Source organism: Hylobates moloch, unplaced genomic scaffold (genome assembly GCF_009828535.3).
Source record: "Hylobates moloch isolate HMO894 unplaced genomic scaffold, HMol_V3 SCAFFOLD_1, whole genome shotgun sequence".
NCBI classification, from domain to species: Eukaryota; Metazoa; Chordata; class Mammalia; order Primates; family Hylobatidae; genus Hylobates; species Hylobates moloch.
The window spans coordinates 204,292,829-204,310,656 of record NW_026652276.1 but is presented as its reverse complement, the minus strand read 5'-3'; the positions used below and the strand labels follow the sequence as shown (position 1 = coordinate 204,310,656).

The following is a 17,828-nucleotide window of genomic DNA, read 5'->3' as shown; positions in this document are numbered from 1 at the left end:
CTAAAAAATGACAATATTAACAAGCCATAATCAAATAAGTTTGTACCTATGATCCATGTTAAAAATGAAGAAAGAATACATATTTAGCTTGAAAACCAAAGGCCACAGGTTGATTCTTTGCTCTTCCTATTATTTCTCATTCCATCAATAGTAAAATACAGGTAACCAATAATTTTCTTATAAGTGCTAACATTTTTACTTTTTACTTCAGTGTGGTTCTTGGTTGTGCTTGAGGAAAAACAAAAGTCTTCAAGGTAAGAAGAGAAAGAAACAAGAAGCATGTTAACATTCTCAATTACAGAAATATGAAAAGGTATACAAGGAACCCACAATGAAAATTGGAGAAAGTTATTACCTGAGAGAATATTAGAAAATAACAAGTGAGCTAACAGTATTGACATCAGGGAGAACTATGAAATCCGTGAAGTATGTCTTAAGGGTTTTTTTGGATATATAATATTTTACATATTTATGGGGTAAAGTTGACATTTTTTACATGCATAGAATGTGTGATGATCAAATCAGCATATTTAGAGTATATATCATCTTGAGTATTTATCATTTCTATATGTTTGGAACATTTCAAGTCCTCTCTTCTAGCTAAAGTGTAAAATGTATTGTTGCTAGCTACAGTCACCCTACTCTGCTATTGAACATTATAACTTGTGCCTTCTGTGTATCTGTATGTTTGTATGCATTGACCAACCTTTCTTCATACCCTCCTCTCAATCACACACCCGTACTAGCCTCTGGAATCAGTCATTGTACTCCCTGCCTCCATGAGATCAAAATTTTTAGCTCCTATGTCCTAGTGAGAATATGTGACATTTGTCTTTCTGTGCCTGTCTTATTTCACATAACACAATGGCCTTCAGTTCTATCCCTGTTGGTGCAAATGCTTGGATTTCATTGTTTTTTATGGCTGAATACTATTCCATTGTTTGTTGATATGGTTTGGCTGTGTCTCCACCCAATTCTCCTTTTGAATTGTGGTTCTCATAATCCCCAGGTGTCGTAGGAGAGGCCCAGTGGGAGGTAATTGAATCATGGGGGTGGTCACTTCCATGCTGTTCTGGTGATAGTGAGTTCTTATGAAATATAATGTTTTTATAAGGGGCTTTTCCTCCTTTTGCTCCACACTTCTTCCTGCCAGCTCATGAAGAAGGACGTGTTTGTTTCCTCTTCCACCATGATTGTAAGTTCCTTGAGGCCTCCTCAGCCACGTCGAACTGTGAGTCAGTTCAACCACTTTCCTTCATAAATTACCCCGTCTTGGGTATGTCCTTATAGCAGGATGAGAATAGATCAATACATTTATATAGACCACATTTCTTTATCCATTCGTTCATTTACGGATACTTAGGTTGATTCCACATATTGGCTATTGTGAATAGTGCTACAATAAATATGTGAGTGCAAGCATCCCTTTTTTTTTCCTTTGGATAAACACACAGTAATGGGATTGCTCAATTATATGCTTTTACTTTCTGAGAAATCATCATCCTGTTTTCCATGGTAGTTGTACTAATGTACATTCCCACCAAGTTTCTAAGAATTGACTTTTCTTTCCATCCTCAACAGCATTTGTTATTTTGTTACCTTTTTGATAATGGCCATTCTAACTGGGATGAAATGATATCTCATTGTGATTTTGATTTTGATTTCTGTAATGATTAGTGATGTTGAACATTTTTGCATTTACTTGTTGGTAATTTGTATGACTTATTTTGAGAAGTCTATTCATGTCCTTTGCTTACTTTTTAATGGAATTATTTTTTACTGATGAGTTATTTGAGTTCCTTGAATATTCTGGATATTAGTACTTGCTGGATGAATAGTTTGCAAATTTTTTCTCCCATTCAACAGGTTGTCTCTTCACTTTGTTGATTGTTTCCTTGGCTGTGCAGAAGCTTTTCACTTTAATATAGTTCCATTTGTCTATTTTTGTTTTAGTTGTCTGTGCTTTTGAGATCTTAGGCATAAAATCTCTGCCTAAACCAGTGTCCTGAAGTGTTTTCTCTATATTTTTTTCTACTACTTTTATAGTTTTGGGTCTTTTGTTTAAGTATTTAATTCATATTGAGTTGATTTTTGTATATGTTAAGAGATAGGGGTGTAGTTTAATTCTTCTGCATATGAATATTCAATTTTACCAACACCATTTATTTAAGAGAATGTTCTTTCCACAATGTATGTTCTTGATGCTTTGGTAAAAAGTTAGTTGGCTGACGCTGGGCACAGTGGCTCACACCTGTAATCCCAACATTTTGGGAGGCCAAGGTGGGCAGATAACCTGAAGTCAGGAGTTCGAGACCAGACTGGCCAACATGGTGAAACTCCATCTCTACTAAAAATACAAAAATTAGCCAGGCATGGTGGCAGGCACCTGTAATCTCAGCTACTTGGGAGGCTGAGACAGGAGAATTGCTTGAACCCAGGAGGTGGAGGTTGCAGTGAGCCAAGAACACGCCATTGGACACCAGTCTGGGCAACAAGAACAAAACTCTGTCTCAAAAAAAAAAAAAAAATTAGTTGGCTGTAAATATGTGGATTTATTTCTGGATTTTCTATTTTGTTCCATCTGTCTATATGTCTACTTGTATATTAATATCATGCTATTTTGGTTACCATAAACTTGTAATATATTTCTAAGTCAGGCAATGTGATACCTTCAGTTTTGTTCCTTCCCTGCTTCCACAGGCTGGAGCGCAGTGGCACAATCTTGGCTCACTGCAACCTCTGCCTCCCAGGTTCAAGCAATTCTCTGCCTCAGCCTCTCGGGTAGCTGAGATTACAGGCGCCCGCCACCACACCCGGCTAATTTTTTGTATTTTTAGTAGAGACGGGGTTTCACCATCTTGGCCAGGCTGGTCTTGAACTCCTGACATCATGATCCACCCACCTTGGCCTCCTAAAGTGCTGGGATTACAGGCGTGAGCCACCACGCCTGACCCAATTTTGTTCCTTTTCCTCAGGATTTCTTTGGCTATTTGAGCTCTTTTTGGTTTCATATACATTTCAGGATTGTTCTTTGTATTTCTGTGAAAAATGACATTGGTATTTTGATAGGGATCGCATTGAATCTGTAGTTTGCTTTGGGCAGTATGGTTATTTTAACAATATTAATCATTTTGGTCCATAAGCATGGGATGTCTTTCCATTTGTTTGTGTTCTCTTCAATTTCTTTTATCAATGATTTGTAGTTTTCCTTGTAGCACATTTCCTTTAATGTGCTTGGTGAAATTTATTTCTAAGTATTTTAATTTCTGCAGCTATTATCAATGGGATTGCTTTCTTTTCTTTGTCAGCTAGTTCATTATTAGTTTATAGAAATGCTACTAATTTCTGTATGTTGATTTTGTATCCTGCAAGCTTACTGAATTTATTCATCATATTTAGGAACTTTTGGTGGAGCCTTTAGGATGTTCTGGGTATCAGATCATGTCATCAACAAAGAGGGACAATTTAACTTCCTCTTTTCCATTTGGATGTATTTTCTTTCTCTTGCCTGATTGTTCTGGCTAGGACTTCCAGTACTAGAGTGAATAAGAGTGGTAAAAATGGGCATCTTTGTCTTATTACAGTACTTAGAGAAAGGCTTTCAGCTTTTCCTCATTCAATATGATGTGGAGTGTCATATATGGCCTTTATCATATTATATTGAGGTATGTTCCTTCTATGCATAGTTTGTTGAGAGTCTTTTTTACCATGAAATGATGCTGAATTTTATCACTTTTTCTGCATCTGTTGATTATATGATTTTTGTCTTTCATTTTGTTGATATGATGTATCACATTTATTAATTTGTATATGGTGACCCATCCTTACATCCCTGGTATAAGCCCCACTTGATCATAGTGTATCTTTAAATATGCTCTTGGATTTTGTTTGCTAGTATTTTGTTAAGAATTTTTGTGTCTGTGCTCATCAGGGATACTGGACTGCAGTTTTTGTTGTTGCTATCATTGCATCCTTGTCTGGTTTTGAAATCAGTGTAAAGCTGGCCTTGTAAAATGAATTGGGGAAAATTTCCTCCTTTTTAATTTTTTGGTATAGTTTGAGGAGTATTAGTTTTATTTCTTCTTGGAAAATTTGGTAGAATTTAGCAGTAAAGCCATCTAGCCCTGGACTTTTTTGGGGGGGACTTTTCTTAAAATTGCTGACTCAATCTCATTACTCATTATTAGTCTGTTCATGTTTTTTATTTTTTCCCGATTCAATCTTCATAGATTGTGTCCAGGAATCTATTTAGTTCCTCTAGGTTTTCTAGTTTGTTAGTATATAGGTAGGTGTTCATAATAGTTTCTGATGAACTTTCATAATTATGTTTTATCAGTGGTAATGTCTCATTTTTCATTTCTGATTTTCTTTATTTAGGTCTTTTTCCTTTTCTTCTTTGTTAGCCTAGCAAGTGACTTACTGGTTTTGCTTATCTTTTCAAAAAACAAATTCTTCGTTTCATTGATCTTTTGTAATTATTGTAGTCTCTATTTTGTTTAGTTCTTCTCTGATCTTGTTTCTTTGCTTCTAATAATTCTGGATTTGGTTTGCTCCTGCTTTTTTAGTGCCTTGAATTGAATAGATTGTTTATTTGAAATATTTCTGCTTTTTCAATGTAGTCATTTATTACTACAAACCTTCTTCTTAGCACTGCTTTTGCTGTATCCCATACGTTTTGGTATGTTATGTCTTGATTTTCATTTGTTTTAAATTTTTTAAAATATCCTCCTTAATTGTTTCCTTCACCCAGTGTTTGTTCAGTAGCATATGTGTGTTTTGTTTTTGTTTTGAGAAAAGGTCTCACTTTGTCACTCAGGCTGGAATGCAGTGGCTTGATCTTGGCTCACTGCAGCCTTGACATCGCAGGCTCAAGCAATCCTCCTGCTTCAACCCCCTCAAGTAGCTGGGACTACAAGAGTGTGCCACCATGGCCAGCTAATTTAATTTTCTTTTGTATTTTATTATTTATTTATTTATTTATTTATTTATTTATTTTGTAGAGACGAGATTTCACCATGTTTTCCAGGCTGGTCCTGAACTCCTGAATTCAAGCAATCCACCTGCTTCAGCCTCCCAAAGTGCTAGGATTATAGGCTTGAGCAACTGCACCGGGACCAGGAGCATGTTTTTAAATTTCCATGTTTTGTGCAGTTTCCAAAGTTCCTTTTCTTATTAATTTCTACTTTTATTCCTTTGTGTTCTGAGAAAACATTTGATACAATTTTGATTTTTAAAAACTTGTTCAGACTTGTTTTATATCCTAACATATGGTCTATCGTGGAGACTTTTCCATGTTCAGGTGAGAAATATGAGTACTCTGTAGCTGTTAGATGAAATATTTTATAAATTTCCGTGTGTTTTCATGATTACAGATATTTTTCTTTCACTTCCAGGTGTAGGATACACTTACACATTTCTTGTAGGGCTAGTCTAGTGGTGATTAATCCTCTCAACTTTTGCTTGTCTGAGAAACACTTTATTTTTCCTTCATTTATGAAGGATGAATTTACTGGGTATGATATGGCACTGGGTATGACCGGCACTTTTTTCTTTCAATACTTTGAATGTATCATCCTATTCTCTCCTTGCCTATAAAGTTTCTGCTAAGAAATTCACCATTATCCTGATTGATGTTTCTTTACAAGTGACTAGATGCTTTTCTCTTGCTGTTTTTAGAATTCTTTGTCTTTGACTTTTGAGAGTTTGACTATAATGTGCTTTGGAGAAAATCTCTTTGATTTTTATACATTTGGGGATCTCTGGGTCTCCTGTATCAGGATGTCTTAATCTCTTACTAGATTTGAGAAGTTTTCATTTATTATTTCATTAAATAAGTATTACAATCCTTTTTCTTTTTGCCTTCCTGAAAACCAAAAATTTAAATATTTGGTCACTTTATGATGTCCCATATGCCACATAGGCTTTGCTCTTTTTAAAAATATTTGTTTCTTTATGTTTCTGACTGACTGGTTTATTTCAAAAGACCTGTCTTCAAGTTCTGAGAAACTTCGCTGATAGATCTAATCTATTGTTGAAATTTTGAATATATTTTATATTTCTTTCAAGGAATTCCTCAGTTCCAAAATTTATGTTTTTTTTTTTTAAATTTATCTCTTTGTTAAACTTCACATTCATATCCTGAATTGTTTTTTGATTTCTTTGTATTGCTTTTCAATATTCTATTCGATCTCACTGAGCCTCTTTAAAATGAATATTTTAGATCTTTTGGGAGATTTTGTAAAATTCCGTTTGATTGGGATCTGTTTTGGTAGAATTATGTGTTCCTTTGGAAGTGTCGTATTTCCTTGCTTTTTCACATTTCCTGTGTCCTTACATTAATATCTGCTCATCTGGTGTAGTAGTTGCTTCTTCCAATTTTTTGAATTTGCTTTTGTAGAGGAGGACTTTTTCCTGAAGATGTATCTATGATGTTGGTTGGGTTGGGTGCTTTGGCTTTGATTCTGGTTGTGTGCAGTAGTGTAGTTTCTGTATATTTGGCTCTAAGCAGCATCATTGGTCTATATGATTTCCTCAGTGGATAGGGTGCAGTCATTAGTGGAGGTTGTGATGAATTTATGGGGGCATCTGGGATGCCAGATGGATCAGTCTTTTGGTCCCAGTGGTGGCAGTGGTGGGCTGAGCTTATCTATCCTTGGGCCTCAGGGCAGCATACACTGACACTGGTGTTAGAGGGTCAAGGCAGGCCTATTTTTGGGCTTCCAGTGACTTGCTCAGATGTCAGGAGTGACAGTGATTAGTCAGGTGGGTGGGCAGCTTATCAAGTCCCTGGGCAGCTGGTGTGGCATTAGCAGTGGTGGTACAACCCTCTGGGACACAAGTGGTCTGCATTGGTGTTGGTGGTTGTTATGATGGGTTGGGCAGGCCAGTCTTTTGTGGGAATGACCTCAGACTCTGGGAGAAGTGTTCAGGTGCCAGTGATAGTGAACTGGGGTGGGTAATCTACAGACCCCTGAATAGCATGCTTGGGTACTCAAGGGGAGCAGAGCTAGGCCTGGTGGACTTGTCCTTAAGCCCTTTGATGATGCATGTAGGTCCCGGCTATGGTAAGTAGGGGTGGGCTGATCCCTAGGCTGCCAGTTGAATGCTTGGGTTGAGGCAGCAGCACCTGTGCTGCAGCCCTGCTGGAGGACATGTATGCGGTCAGTGGGAGAAGCTGCAGACAGAGGGCTGGGGGTCATGCACTTCACTTGTGCTTCAGCCTGCAGAGATGGTAGTGAAATTTGTCTTTAGGGCGTGCGAAAATGCATGGCCACCCCTCTGCTGGTGGGAGCAGGGTTGCTGCCAGCGGCTCCTGCCTCAGCCTAGTATCAGCAGCAGGCAGGGAATGTCAACACAGCTGCTTAGGACTTTGGGGCTTGTAGGATTCAGTGTGGGCTCCCTCTATGGAGCAATGCCATTGCAGTCTCCAGGGAACTCCCTTTGTTAGTCTCAGGCTCCGTGAGGGTCAAGGGACTCTCCCATAGCTAGGATTTTAGGAGTCTTCAGCAGGAATGTGGACTGTTGGGAATCTCTCATTTACCCTTTTCCAACATTAGGGAGCCTCTCCAGGTCCCCAGCCTACACCAGTCAAGAAGGCGGCCTTGCTTCCTTCTCCTTCCTTGCTTTTAGTGCTTCCTGTCACTTCTCTGTTGAATTCCAGTGTTTTTCTTAGATGATTTATTTGAAGTGTAATTATCTATTCACTATTTTGGTTCCTCTTTGTGGAAGAAGTGAGTACCAGATGCATCTAGTCACCCATCTTGAAGCCCCTCCCAGGCCCGTCTTTAGATTCTTGAGTACATCTCCTGGCCATGTATACTCAAGGTTCCTCCACTGAATGACCAGAACCCCTCCTTGCCAGTCTTTTTATAGTTCTTCCTTCCTATTATCTATCATGTCCTCAGAGTTCTCCAATAGATAATCTGCTAAATTGTTCTAACAACAGTAAAATTGTTAAATATCAGTATTTAACAACTAAGCATTAAATATGTACAAGACACTCTCAGTGCATTAAAATTACCCCAATGCCTGGGCCCCTCCCAAGTATCATGTGCAACAATCACAGAATTCTTCTTATTTCCTCCAACAGAGGGGAGTTATAAATAGATTGAAAGGGTAAAATTTTGTGAACCTGTTTGGGGAAAGATATGTAACATCACGTATGGATTTGAGATATTGAATCGTTCTATATGTGCTAATTTTATGTAGCCTCTTTTATGATTAGAATTTGAGAAAATAAAAATCAGATTGTCTTACAGTTTTCCAGTCATCAATATTTGTTTCTGCATTATACCAGCTGTTAAAAATAAGGACTCTCTGGCAGGTTAAAGGAGTCACAGATTAGTAGGAGATTTTTTTCCGTCCCTTCAAATTGATTCTTAATTTTTCATTTGATGGTTTCACATAGAAATATTTTTTTCTCCATTCTTTCTATAAACATTATGACCTCAAATATATAACTTGTTCAAATTGACTTCTAAGTGTAACTATACATCCACCTACACTCAACTGAAGGTAATTTGAAAACTAATACAAGTTGTGTTTTAGAATTTCAAGAAGGCAATAAAATTTTACTTTCATTTTCAATTTGGCTGGAACTGAGAACATTGAAAATGTGTTTAATTTTTTAAAAAATATTGTCTAATTTATCATTTAAATAATACCTTCACAAATTTGAAATTTGACAATTTCAAAGATCATATGCTTGATTCATGTTCTTTAACTCAGTAAAGATATTAATGATATACTTCCTATCAAAAAATATTAATTCCTTTCATTAAACATATTAGTGAATACTTGCAATCATTGCCATAGGCAAGTGCAAACATTCCTTTTTGACTGTACAGTGACTGTTCTTATTAAATAAATATTTATTCAGCTTCAAACATGGTGAAGTGCATGACTGAAGGATAATGTCTACTCTTTAGTTCCTTTGAGTTCAAGATCATTATTCTACTAAGCCTCTCAATAAAACTTGCACAAGAACCATGAGAACAATAAAGGTACTCTTTAGAAAGCAAGTACCTGAACTTTGGTAACCTTCTTCCTTTTCTAAGAGTCAGAATGAATATGAAATTTGCATACCTCCTTAATGCTTTGTCTTTGACAACAACTGCAAAATGTTTATGAATAAAACCATAGGTTATTTCACTTCCAGATTGTTGCTATTTGCTGTTTATTTTAAGGACAATCTAGCAGAGAGACAAAAATATACATTTTAGTTTATTTAGCTTTCATTTTTAATTAGTCATTTTTAACTAGATTTACTAATTAGTAATTAGTTGAAAATTAATTAAACTAATTTTTTTAACTAACTAGTCATTTTTAACTAATTAGTAACTGGTTAACTAACCAGATGGGGGCATAAATGTCCAACCCCCTTGCCTAAAAGCAGGACAACACTGACGGGGCCATCTCTGCTTCACAGTACCCACATCATCGTATGAACCTTTGTTGTGAATTCATCTAGTTTAAATCCTCCTTCTGCCTAGCCCTACTTCTTATGCTCCCCTACTAAACTTTCTGCATATATAAATATCTGTTCCATGGAGAATTGCTTTAAAACAACACCCTTATATATACATTAACATGTAAACTTAGAATTTGCAGTTATCTTTTAACATCCTAAACTAGTATCTCAAAGAGAAACTTTAGGATATGGGATGCAGATTCCAAGAGTTATCAGTCAACAGAAATCTTTCCATGAGGTAACTGAGCTACAGCAAGAGTATTGTTGAAGAGCACGGGCAGGAAGCAGACACTTACTGTTCCTTGGACCTAATGACATGGAACCTTGGGCAAGTTGGCTTCTCCATGAAAGATTGGACTGTCTGTTCTTTAAGATATCTTCCAATTCCATGGGTTGGATTTCTTCCAAGCTTGGAAATTACAGTCATCTTTTGACACCCTGGACTAATATTTTCCAAGCTGAGGAAGAACTACTACTTACATAAACTTATCTCTCAAAAGTCACTGAAACAATATTTATCTCTTTACAGATTTCTTCAGTGAGAATGCCAGAAGCCACACAGCAGGATGAGTGGCAGATTTGAAAAAAGCACAGTAATTCATTACAGCCAAAGAGGTATAAAAGCAGTCATAATGTTTGAAGGATTGGCCCTCAAAGGGAAGAACAATGTTGGTGGCACCATAAAGAAGAGTCTAAGAAAATGTTAGGTCAACCAGTAAAAAGGCAACTCCCACAGGTGTAAAGAAAACACACACAAAGATGAAAGCTTATAACGTCTTTCCTGTTTCATGGCTTCTTCCTTGGTATGCTGTGTCAATTTTTTAATTTTTAATTTTTTATTTTTTTGAGATGGAGTTTCACTCTTGTTGCCCAGGGTGGAGTGCATTGGCGCTATCTCGGCTCACTGCAACCTCCGCCTCCCGGGTTCAAGTGATTCTCCTGCCTCAGCCTCCCGAGTAGCTGGGATTACAGGTGCCTGCCACCATGCCTGGCTAATTTAGTAGAGACAGGGTTTCTCCATGTTGGTCAGGCTGGTCTCAAACTCCCAACCTCAGGTGATCCGCCTGCCTCAGCCTCCCAAAGTGCTGGGATTACAGATGTGAGCCACTGCACCTGGCCGATGCTGTGTCAATTCTAGATGCCTGTCATGACTTCTGCTTTCAGCTATGGCAGACTAACTTGTAGCAGACCAATTCTCCAAGAAAAATTACAAAAGTGAAAAGCTGAATTAAAGTACACACACACACACACATTCTCTGTTTGAGGACTTCAGAGAGCTTCCCAGGAAACAAGGACTTGAAGACAAGATTACAGGAATGAAAGTGAACACATGCAACATTCCATGCTGCTTTTCCCTTAAGTTTTTTGTCAATTTGTAACTGATGGTTAAAAGGCTAAAAATCTGATCAGAGGTTTGTCTGTTTTATGGATTTGAGAGACAAAAAAAAAAAAAAATGGAATTCAGATCACTATGGAGGAGAGGCTTCGTTAACAATCTAGGATTTCCGTTGGAATGCCTAAAAGGTTACTCCTTAATAGAAAAGATGAAACAGAAATCAATCAGGCCACACAAAGACAGAATTCAGCTTCAAACTAGCTCAATTTCAAATTCAGACTGGGTTAAGGTGAATTTCTTTTACTCTGCCTACCAAATGCACAATTTCTCTAAAATTTTTCATACCCTGTATCAATTCAATTACAAATTTACTAGACTATAGAAAACAAGAAGAAATGACAAATAATTTTTAAAAAGATGCTAGAAAAGTTTATTAGTAGTTTCAGATATTGGAGTTATCAAATAACCACCTTGTGTTTGCTTGTTATTACCCTATCTCCCTCCATCTCCTTAAGATTTCTGACTCTTCACTGATTCATCATTGGCCTGCCTGGTTTTGTTTCTATCTGATCTGCTACTATAGCTGTTCTGTTCTATACTTTGAGATCTTCTGTATTCCCTGCAGTTTTATTGTTTTAAAATGCTGATGAGGAAATATGTGCTTTCAGAAAAGTAACTGTAAGTCTATCAAATCTGCCACAGTCAATCTCAAATCCACCAGGGTATGATTGCTGGTATAAGGAATGCAGATTACTTTCTGTTGGCTGTGCTTAGATGAAGATAGACCTTGCTCAGGAAGACAGACTTTTTTGGGCATTCAGAAAGATAAAGAGCACAGGAATCTTGGTTTTGTTTTTTAAAGAAATGAGATATGACATAAAATCATAATTCTAGGTCCAGTAAAGGAAGACAAGATAGGTTTTTTTTGTAAGTTATAGTGTTGAAAGATATAAAAAATAAGAGGAAAAACAAGAAATTGAGTTAGAAGGTTGAATAGCTAGGCCCAATAGAGCTATACTGACATTCCAAATCCTTATCTTCAGGTGTTTATAAAATCAAATTATACTTGAAACAAAATACACTAGATTCTAGCTGACAAGCAATATTTAAAAAATTGAATAGTATACCTCAATCACTAACTGTAGACCTTGCAAATTGTTCTACCACCAAACCACTCTGAACATCTCCAACCTCATTTGACCTGGGAGTGAACTTGGTTTATTTAAGACATATTTTGATATATATACGTGTGGTAAATGATTTCCAAAGGCACTTTAATTTGGATAAATGAAGGAATTAAACTTCATCACTGCTTTCAGATAGTATAATCTTTAGAATAGATTACTGTATATTGCTTGAATCAAGCAGTTTAGTAAATACTTCATAAGCACTGAATTTCTTTTGAGTAATGCTCAGCATTTTAAAATCCTGACTGAAAATCAAGGCTCTAAACTAAGATTCAATAGACAATACTAACTAGGTATAATGGTTCCAATGCTAGCACAGAGGTCAGCATAATGTAGGTGTCCAAGCATTATTTATTGAATCAACCAATCCCGCCTCTATCCAGCATTGCTACATAAATGTTACAGTGTTGTATTAATAGAACACTGAGAAACAAAGAATAGAAAAAGATGGGAGAAATCAATGTAATGCATAGTGAAAGGACAGTAAAAGAAAGAACTAGAAATATAAAGTCAGGGAAGAGAAGAGATGAGAAGTCACAGGTTACCCAAAAGCACACTCGCATTGACAACTTATTCAATGAACATCACACTGTTATAAGTATAATCAAGACTACACATTTAACTGTTAACCATTCATTTACTTAACAATCACCAAACACCTAATTCGGACAGAAATTTTGTCTAAATGTTAGGGATATGGTAGTGAACAAAGATAAAAGTGTCTTTTAATGAACCCATGTGTCCATTGGTAGATGAATGGATAAGCAAAATGTGATACATACATATAATGGAATATTACTCAGACTTAAAAAGGAAGGAAATTCTGACATGTGCTACTACATAGATGAACCTTGAGGCCAGTATGCTAAGTAAAAAAAACCAATCACAAACATACAAATACCCTTTTATAAGGTACATAAAGACAGAAAGTAGAAATGTGCTTTACAGGTACTGGAAAGAGGGGAGGCTGGGGAGTTTTTGTTTAATGGATATACAGGTTCAGTTGTGCAAGATGAAAAGAATTCTGTAGATGGATGCGATCTCCTGCCTCAGCCTCCCAAGTAGCTAGGATTACAGGCGCCCACCACCACGCCTGGCTGGTTGCACAATATGCCTAGTAATGGTTGTACCACACCTGGTAATGGTTGCACAACATTATGAATGTACTTAATATCACCAGATTGTACCCTTAAATGATTAAGATGGTAAATTTTGTTATGTGTATTTTATCACAATAAAAAAACATCTTCCCATGTTGAACTTATGATTTGGTAAATTTGATTAAAATTTTTCTAGGTCATAAGCTATCTGTAGGTCATAGAAAAATTCAGTAATAGTTTTCATCTTTTTGCATTCTTCAGAGAGAAATATAGACCAAACTGTATTGGTTCTCATAAGAGTCTAAAGAAATGCAGTACAAATTTTAGTATCCACAAGTCAATGTAATCCTTTGGTATTTCTTGTCAATAGGTGTTCCTTTAGGATTCCTTAGGTCTGCTGAAAAGGGAGTAAGGCAAGTAATAGGTAGTAGGCATAGGAACCCCAGTAGAAAGAATTTGTGTAGGGTAGTGTGATACAATAAGAAATATACACTTGGTCTTTGTCCCTGGTTCCTGACATGGGGATCCTACTATGCACTGAATTTCCTGAGTGAGAGGAGTGATAGAAGCATCTTTTGTTATTCATTACAAGCCTCTTTCAATTGTACCTGAGTTTATGTTGATAAGGTGACTCTTAGTGGGCCCCTAGATAGCTTCAGAATGGGGGCTAGTTGCCAGAGTAACCAATCATGTGTTAGAGGGTTGGAACTTTCAGCCCCTTTCCCAACCTCAGGAGCAGAGAGAGAGGCTGGAGATTCAGTTAATCACCAGTGGAGAATGATATAATCAATCATGTTTATGTAATGAAACCTCTGTTAAAACTCCTATCTAAAAGGAAAAAACCCAAAGAAAAGAGTTCAGAGTTTCCAGATCGGTGAAAACATCAAGATGTTCAGAAGAGAATATACCTGGAGAGGTGCAGAATGTGGCTGTTCCCGAATTATATCCTTTGTTATAAACCATAAATAGTAAGTAAAGTGCTTTCCTGAGTTCTGTGAGTTATTCTAGGAAATACTGAACTTGAGGTGGGGTTTGTGGTAACCATCAGATTTATAGCTAATTGGTCAGAAGTACAGGTAACAACCTGGGAATTGTGACTGGCATCTGAAGTAAGGGCAGATTTCTGAGACTGGGCCCTTAGCTTGTGAGGTTTAAGCTAACTCAAGGAAGTTAATGTCAGAATTTAATTAAATTTTAGGCACTTAGTTGGTATCTGGAGAGTTGGAAAATTAGGAGGTGTGAGGAAAAACCCCACATGTTTGGCGTTAGAAGTGTGAGCAAAAACAACTCAGGTAGATGATTGGAAATACAAAAGCAGAGGAGGATTAAAGCTGCTAAGACTCATCACTAAGGCTCACCTCTCCCACCTAGCAGACCTGTCTCCTCACTTTCCAGCTGCCTTCTTTAAATGAACCATTCACGCATTTGCCCATAAATTTAAAGTGACCCACACCTTATTCTGTTATATATAATGTGCTGCTAGTGGCCATGCGTGCTCTCTCTCTGTCTCTCTGTCTCTACACACACATAGACACACACACACACTCTCTCTCTCTCTGTGCTTGATTCTTCTTTCTTGACTCACATGACAAAGGAAAGTAGGACTGCCCTCTTAACTCATTGTACCCTCTCTGCCCAGCATCTGTAAGTTGAAAAAAAAATTTGAACTAGTTCCCTGTTATGGTGGTGTATTGAATTTGCAGTTTTTATCTAAAAAACTAGGGGTGCCTGTATTAGTCTCTTTTCACGCTACTGATAAAGACATATCCAAGACTGGGCAATTTACAAAAAAAAGAGGTTTAATGGAGTTACAGTTCCACGTGGCTGGGGAGGTCTCAAAATCATGGTGGAAGGTGAAAGACATGTCTCACATGGCGGCAGACAAGAGAAGAGAGCTTGTGCAGGGAAACTCCACTTTTTAAAACCATCAGAACTCATGAGACTTATTCACTATCATGAGAACTGCACAGGAAAGATCTGCCCCCATGATTCAATTACCTCCCACTGGGTCCCTTCCACAACATGTGGGGATTCAAGATGAGATCTGGGGGGAGAGCGGGACACAGCCAAACTATATCAGTGCCCCAGAGTGAATTTTTCCTGGGACACCAGGGGAGAGTACAAGATCAGTCTCCCAGTGACAGAGCCATGGTCAGGAAGGCATAAACTGGTCAAACAAGAGCCACAAGGGCCTCTGCCAATGTAAACAGGTTTCCCATGTGAGGGAACCCTAATAATGGGTTCGACATCTGGGCATTAGGTCATCTACCAGGTTAAAGAAGTATCCCATAAAGTCACACTGTAAACCCTCACATCAAGCTCTCCTCTCCTTATTTCCTGTTACAATAGCAATGCTACACTCTGTAACTGGAACCCCGATTTAACTGGAAGAGTCTCAAAACAAATAGTGATGAGTATGGGACAGTTGGCACAGGTTATACACCTCCACAATGCATTTTAGCTGCACATGGTTTACTAATTGTGATATGGTTAGGCTTTGTGTCCCCACCCAGATCTCATCTTGAATTGTAATCTCCATAATCCCCATGTATCAAGAAAGAGACCAGGTGGAGGTAATTGAATCATGGGGGCAGTTCCCCCCGACCCGGGCTGTTCTAGTGAGAGTGAGTTCTCATGAGATTTGATGGTTTTATAAGGGGCTTTTCTCCTTTAGCTCAGCACTTCTCCTTTCTGTTGCCTTGTAAAGAAGTTGCCTTGCTTCCCCTTTGCCTTCTGCCATGATTGTAAGTTTCCTGATGCCTCCCCAGCCATGTGGAACTGTGAGTCAATGAAATTTTCCTTTAAAAATTACCTAGTCTCAGGCAGTTCTTTATAGCAGTGTGAAAAAGGACTAATACAAATTCCCTCTCCCAAATAGCTCCGTCCTTTTGGGAAGAAAGCACTGCTTGCTAGTGGCCTATAGCTTTGCTTTGCCTAACTGTGTACTGCTGTTGTTGGGCATTGCCTTGGAGATTTTCCAGAAATTGCAGTGGCTATGGATGCTTCTTAGAGCTATCAGACTTCCCTGCAGCCATTGAAGAGCAGGTCCCAGTGTAAGGAAGGTGTTTCCCTGTGAGGAACCAGCAGCCCTTCCTGGGCCTGGGTCCCCTAAACGGTGGACCAGTATTTTTTTTTTTTTTTTTTTTTTTTGAGACAGAGTCTCACTCTGTCACCTAGGCTGGAGTGCAATGGCTCTCTCGGCTCACTGCAACCTCTGCTGCCCAGGTTCAAGTGATTCTCCTGCCTCAGCCTCCCGAGTAGCTGGGATTATAGGCACCTGCCACCACGCCTAATTTTTGTATTTTTAGTAGAGATGGGGTTTCACCATATTGGTCAGACTGGTCTTGAACTCCTGACCTCGTGATCCACCCACCTCAGCCTCCCAAAGTGCTGGATTACAGGCGTGAGCCACTGCACCTGGCCCAGTGGGCCACTATTTAAGGGTGTGTTGCTCCTTGGCCAGGTGTACTTTTCCAGTTACCTGAAGGCTTGGTAGTAGTCAGAACTGTATTGACTGTATTGACTATACATTAGGAAGTGCTAGTGTTAAGCCACAGTGAGTTGGCCAGGATGGTGGAGCTCTACCTCCACTTGGCCAGCAATACAGATGTGGGCTACCAAGCTCCAGGGCATCAGTGATTCCGTCCTAGTAAAGTCAGAGAGGGCGATACAATTCTGCACTCGCTGTGCAGTAGTGAAGTGGAGCTGGGGTGAAATTGCCTAACCCTCACTCATAATGGGGGTTACTTTGCCTGAATAGCCATGTGCCTCACAAACGTTAAATACTGCTGGGGCAAGTGCCTCTTTTGTTGCTGCATGCTTGCTTTTGTTGCAAGCAGGGCTCAGTCAACCTTGACACAGTTTCCAATTCTATATCACACACAAATGGCTCAAGCTGGTGGCCAGAGATGAGAACTTAGAGGAATCTCTCCTGCTTAGCAGACTGGGACCCCTTTAAAGAAACCATTCAGACATTTACCCAGAAACTTAAAGTGACCCACACCCTATACCCTATTCCCTTATATATGCTGCTAGTTGCCTCTTGTGCTTTCTCTCTCTGCCTCTCTCTCTCTTTCTCTTTCTCTCTCTCGGCTCGACTCTTCATTACTGCCTCCTGTGACCTGGGGATGGGGATGGGGATGGGGATGCCTTCCTGACTCTCCCTGCCCAGGATCTGAAGTTGAAAGAAACAGAAAATCTTTAAACATGATTCTTATTGTGGTTGTGTGTTGAATCTGTGCCGTCCCTCTGAAAAACTCAGGGTTGCCCCACGTAGGATTTTCCCCAGAACACCAGGGAGAGCACAAGATCAGGCTCCCAGTGGCAGAACGATGGTCAGGAAGGCATGTAACTGGTCAGACAAGGGCGTCTGCCAGTGTAAACAAGTTTCTCATGAACCCCCATGATCATGGGTTGGACAACTAGACATTAGGCCGTCTGCCAGGTAAGAGAAGTATCCTGTGAAAGACACTCAGTAAACACCCCCATCCAGCTCCCCTTCATTCCCCATTAAAGAAGGGTCACTAGCTGCTCTGGTACTGGAACCCCAATTTAGCTGGGGGCTCTCAAAACAGTATTTTCTTGAGCATATTTTGGGGACGAAAGAAATCTGTTTTCTGTCAAGTAAAACCTAGCCCAGGGCTCAGTAGCATATATATATATGCTATATTTTTTATGCTATATATATATTTTATATATAATAATATATAATATATAATTATATATAAAATAATATA

The 17,828-nt window shown here is 38.5% G+C and overlaps 1 long non-coding RNA gene across 1 annotated transcript; it reads right to left on the bottom strand.

The window, feature by feature from the left end:
• Window positions 1-207: 207 nt before the first annotated feature.
• On the bottom strand, window positions 208-13,734 carry LOC131382926 (uncharacterized). The gene is made up of 3 exons (XR_009212553.1): window positions 13,701-13,734; window positions 9,085-9,191; window positions 208-247 (listed from the first exon to the last, which is right to left on the bottom strand). It is a non-coding gene; the product is annotated as an uncharacterized LOC131382926 (long non-coding RNA).
• Window positions 13,735-17,828: the final 4,094 nt, after the last annotated feature.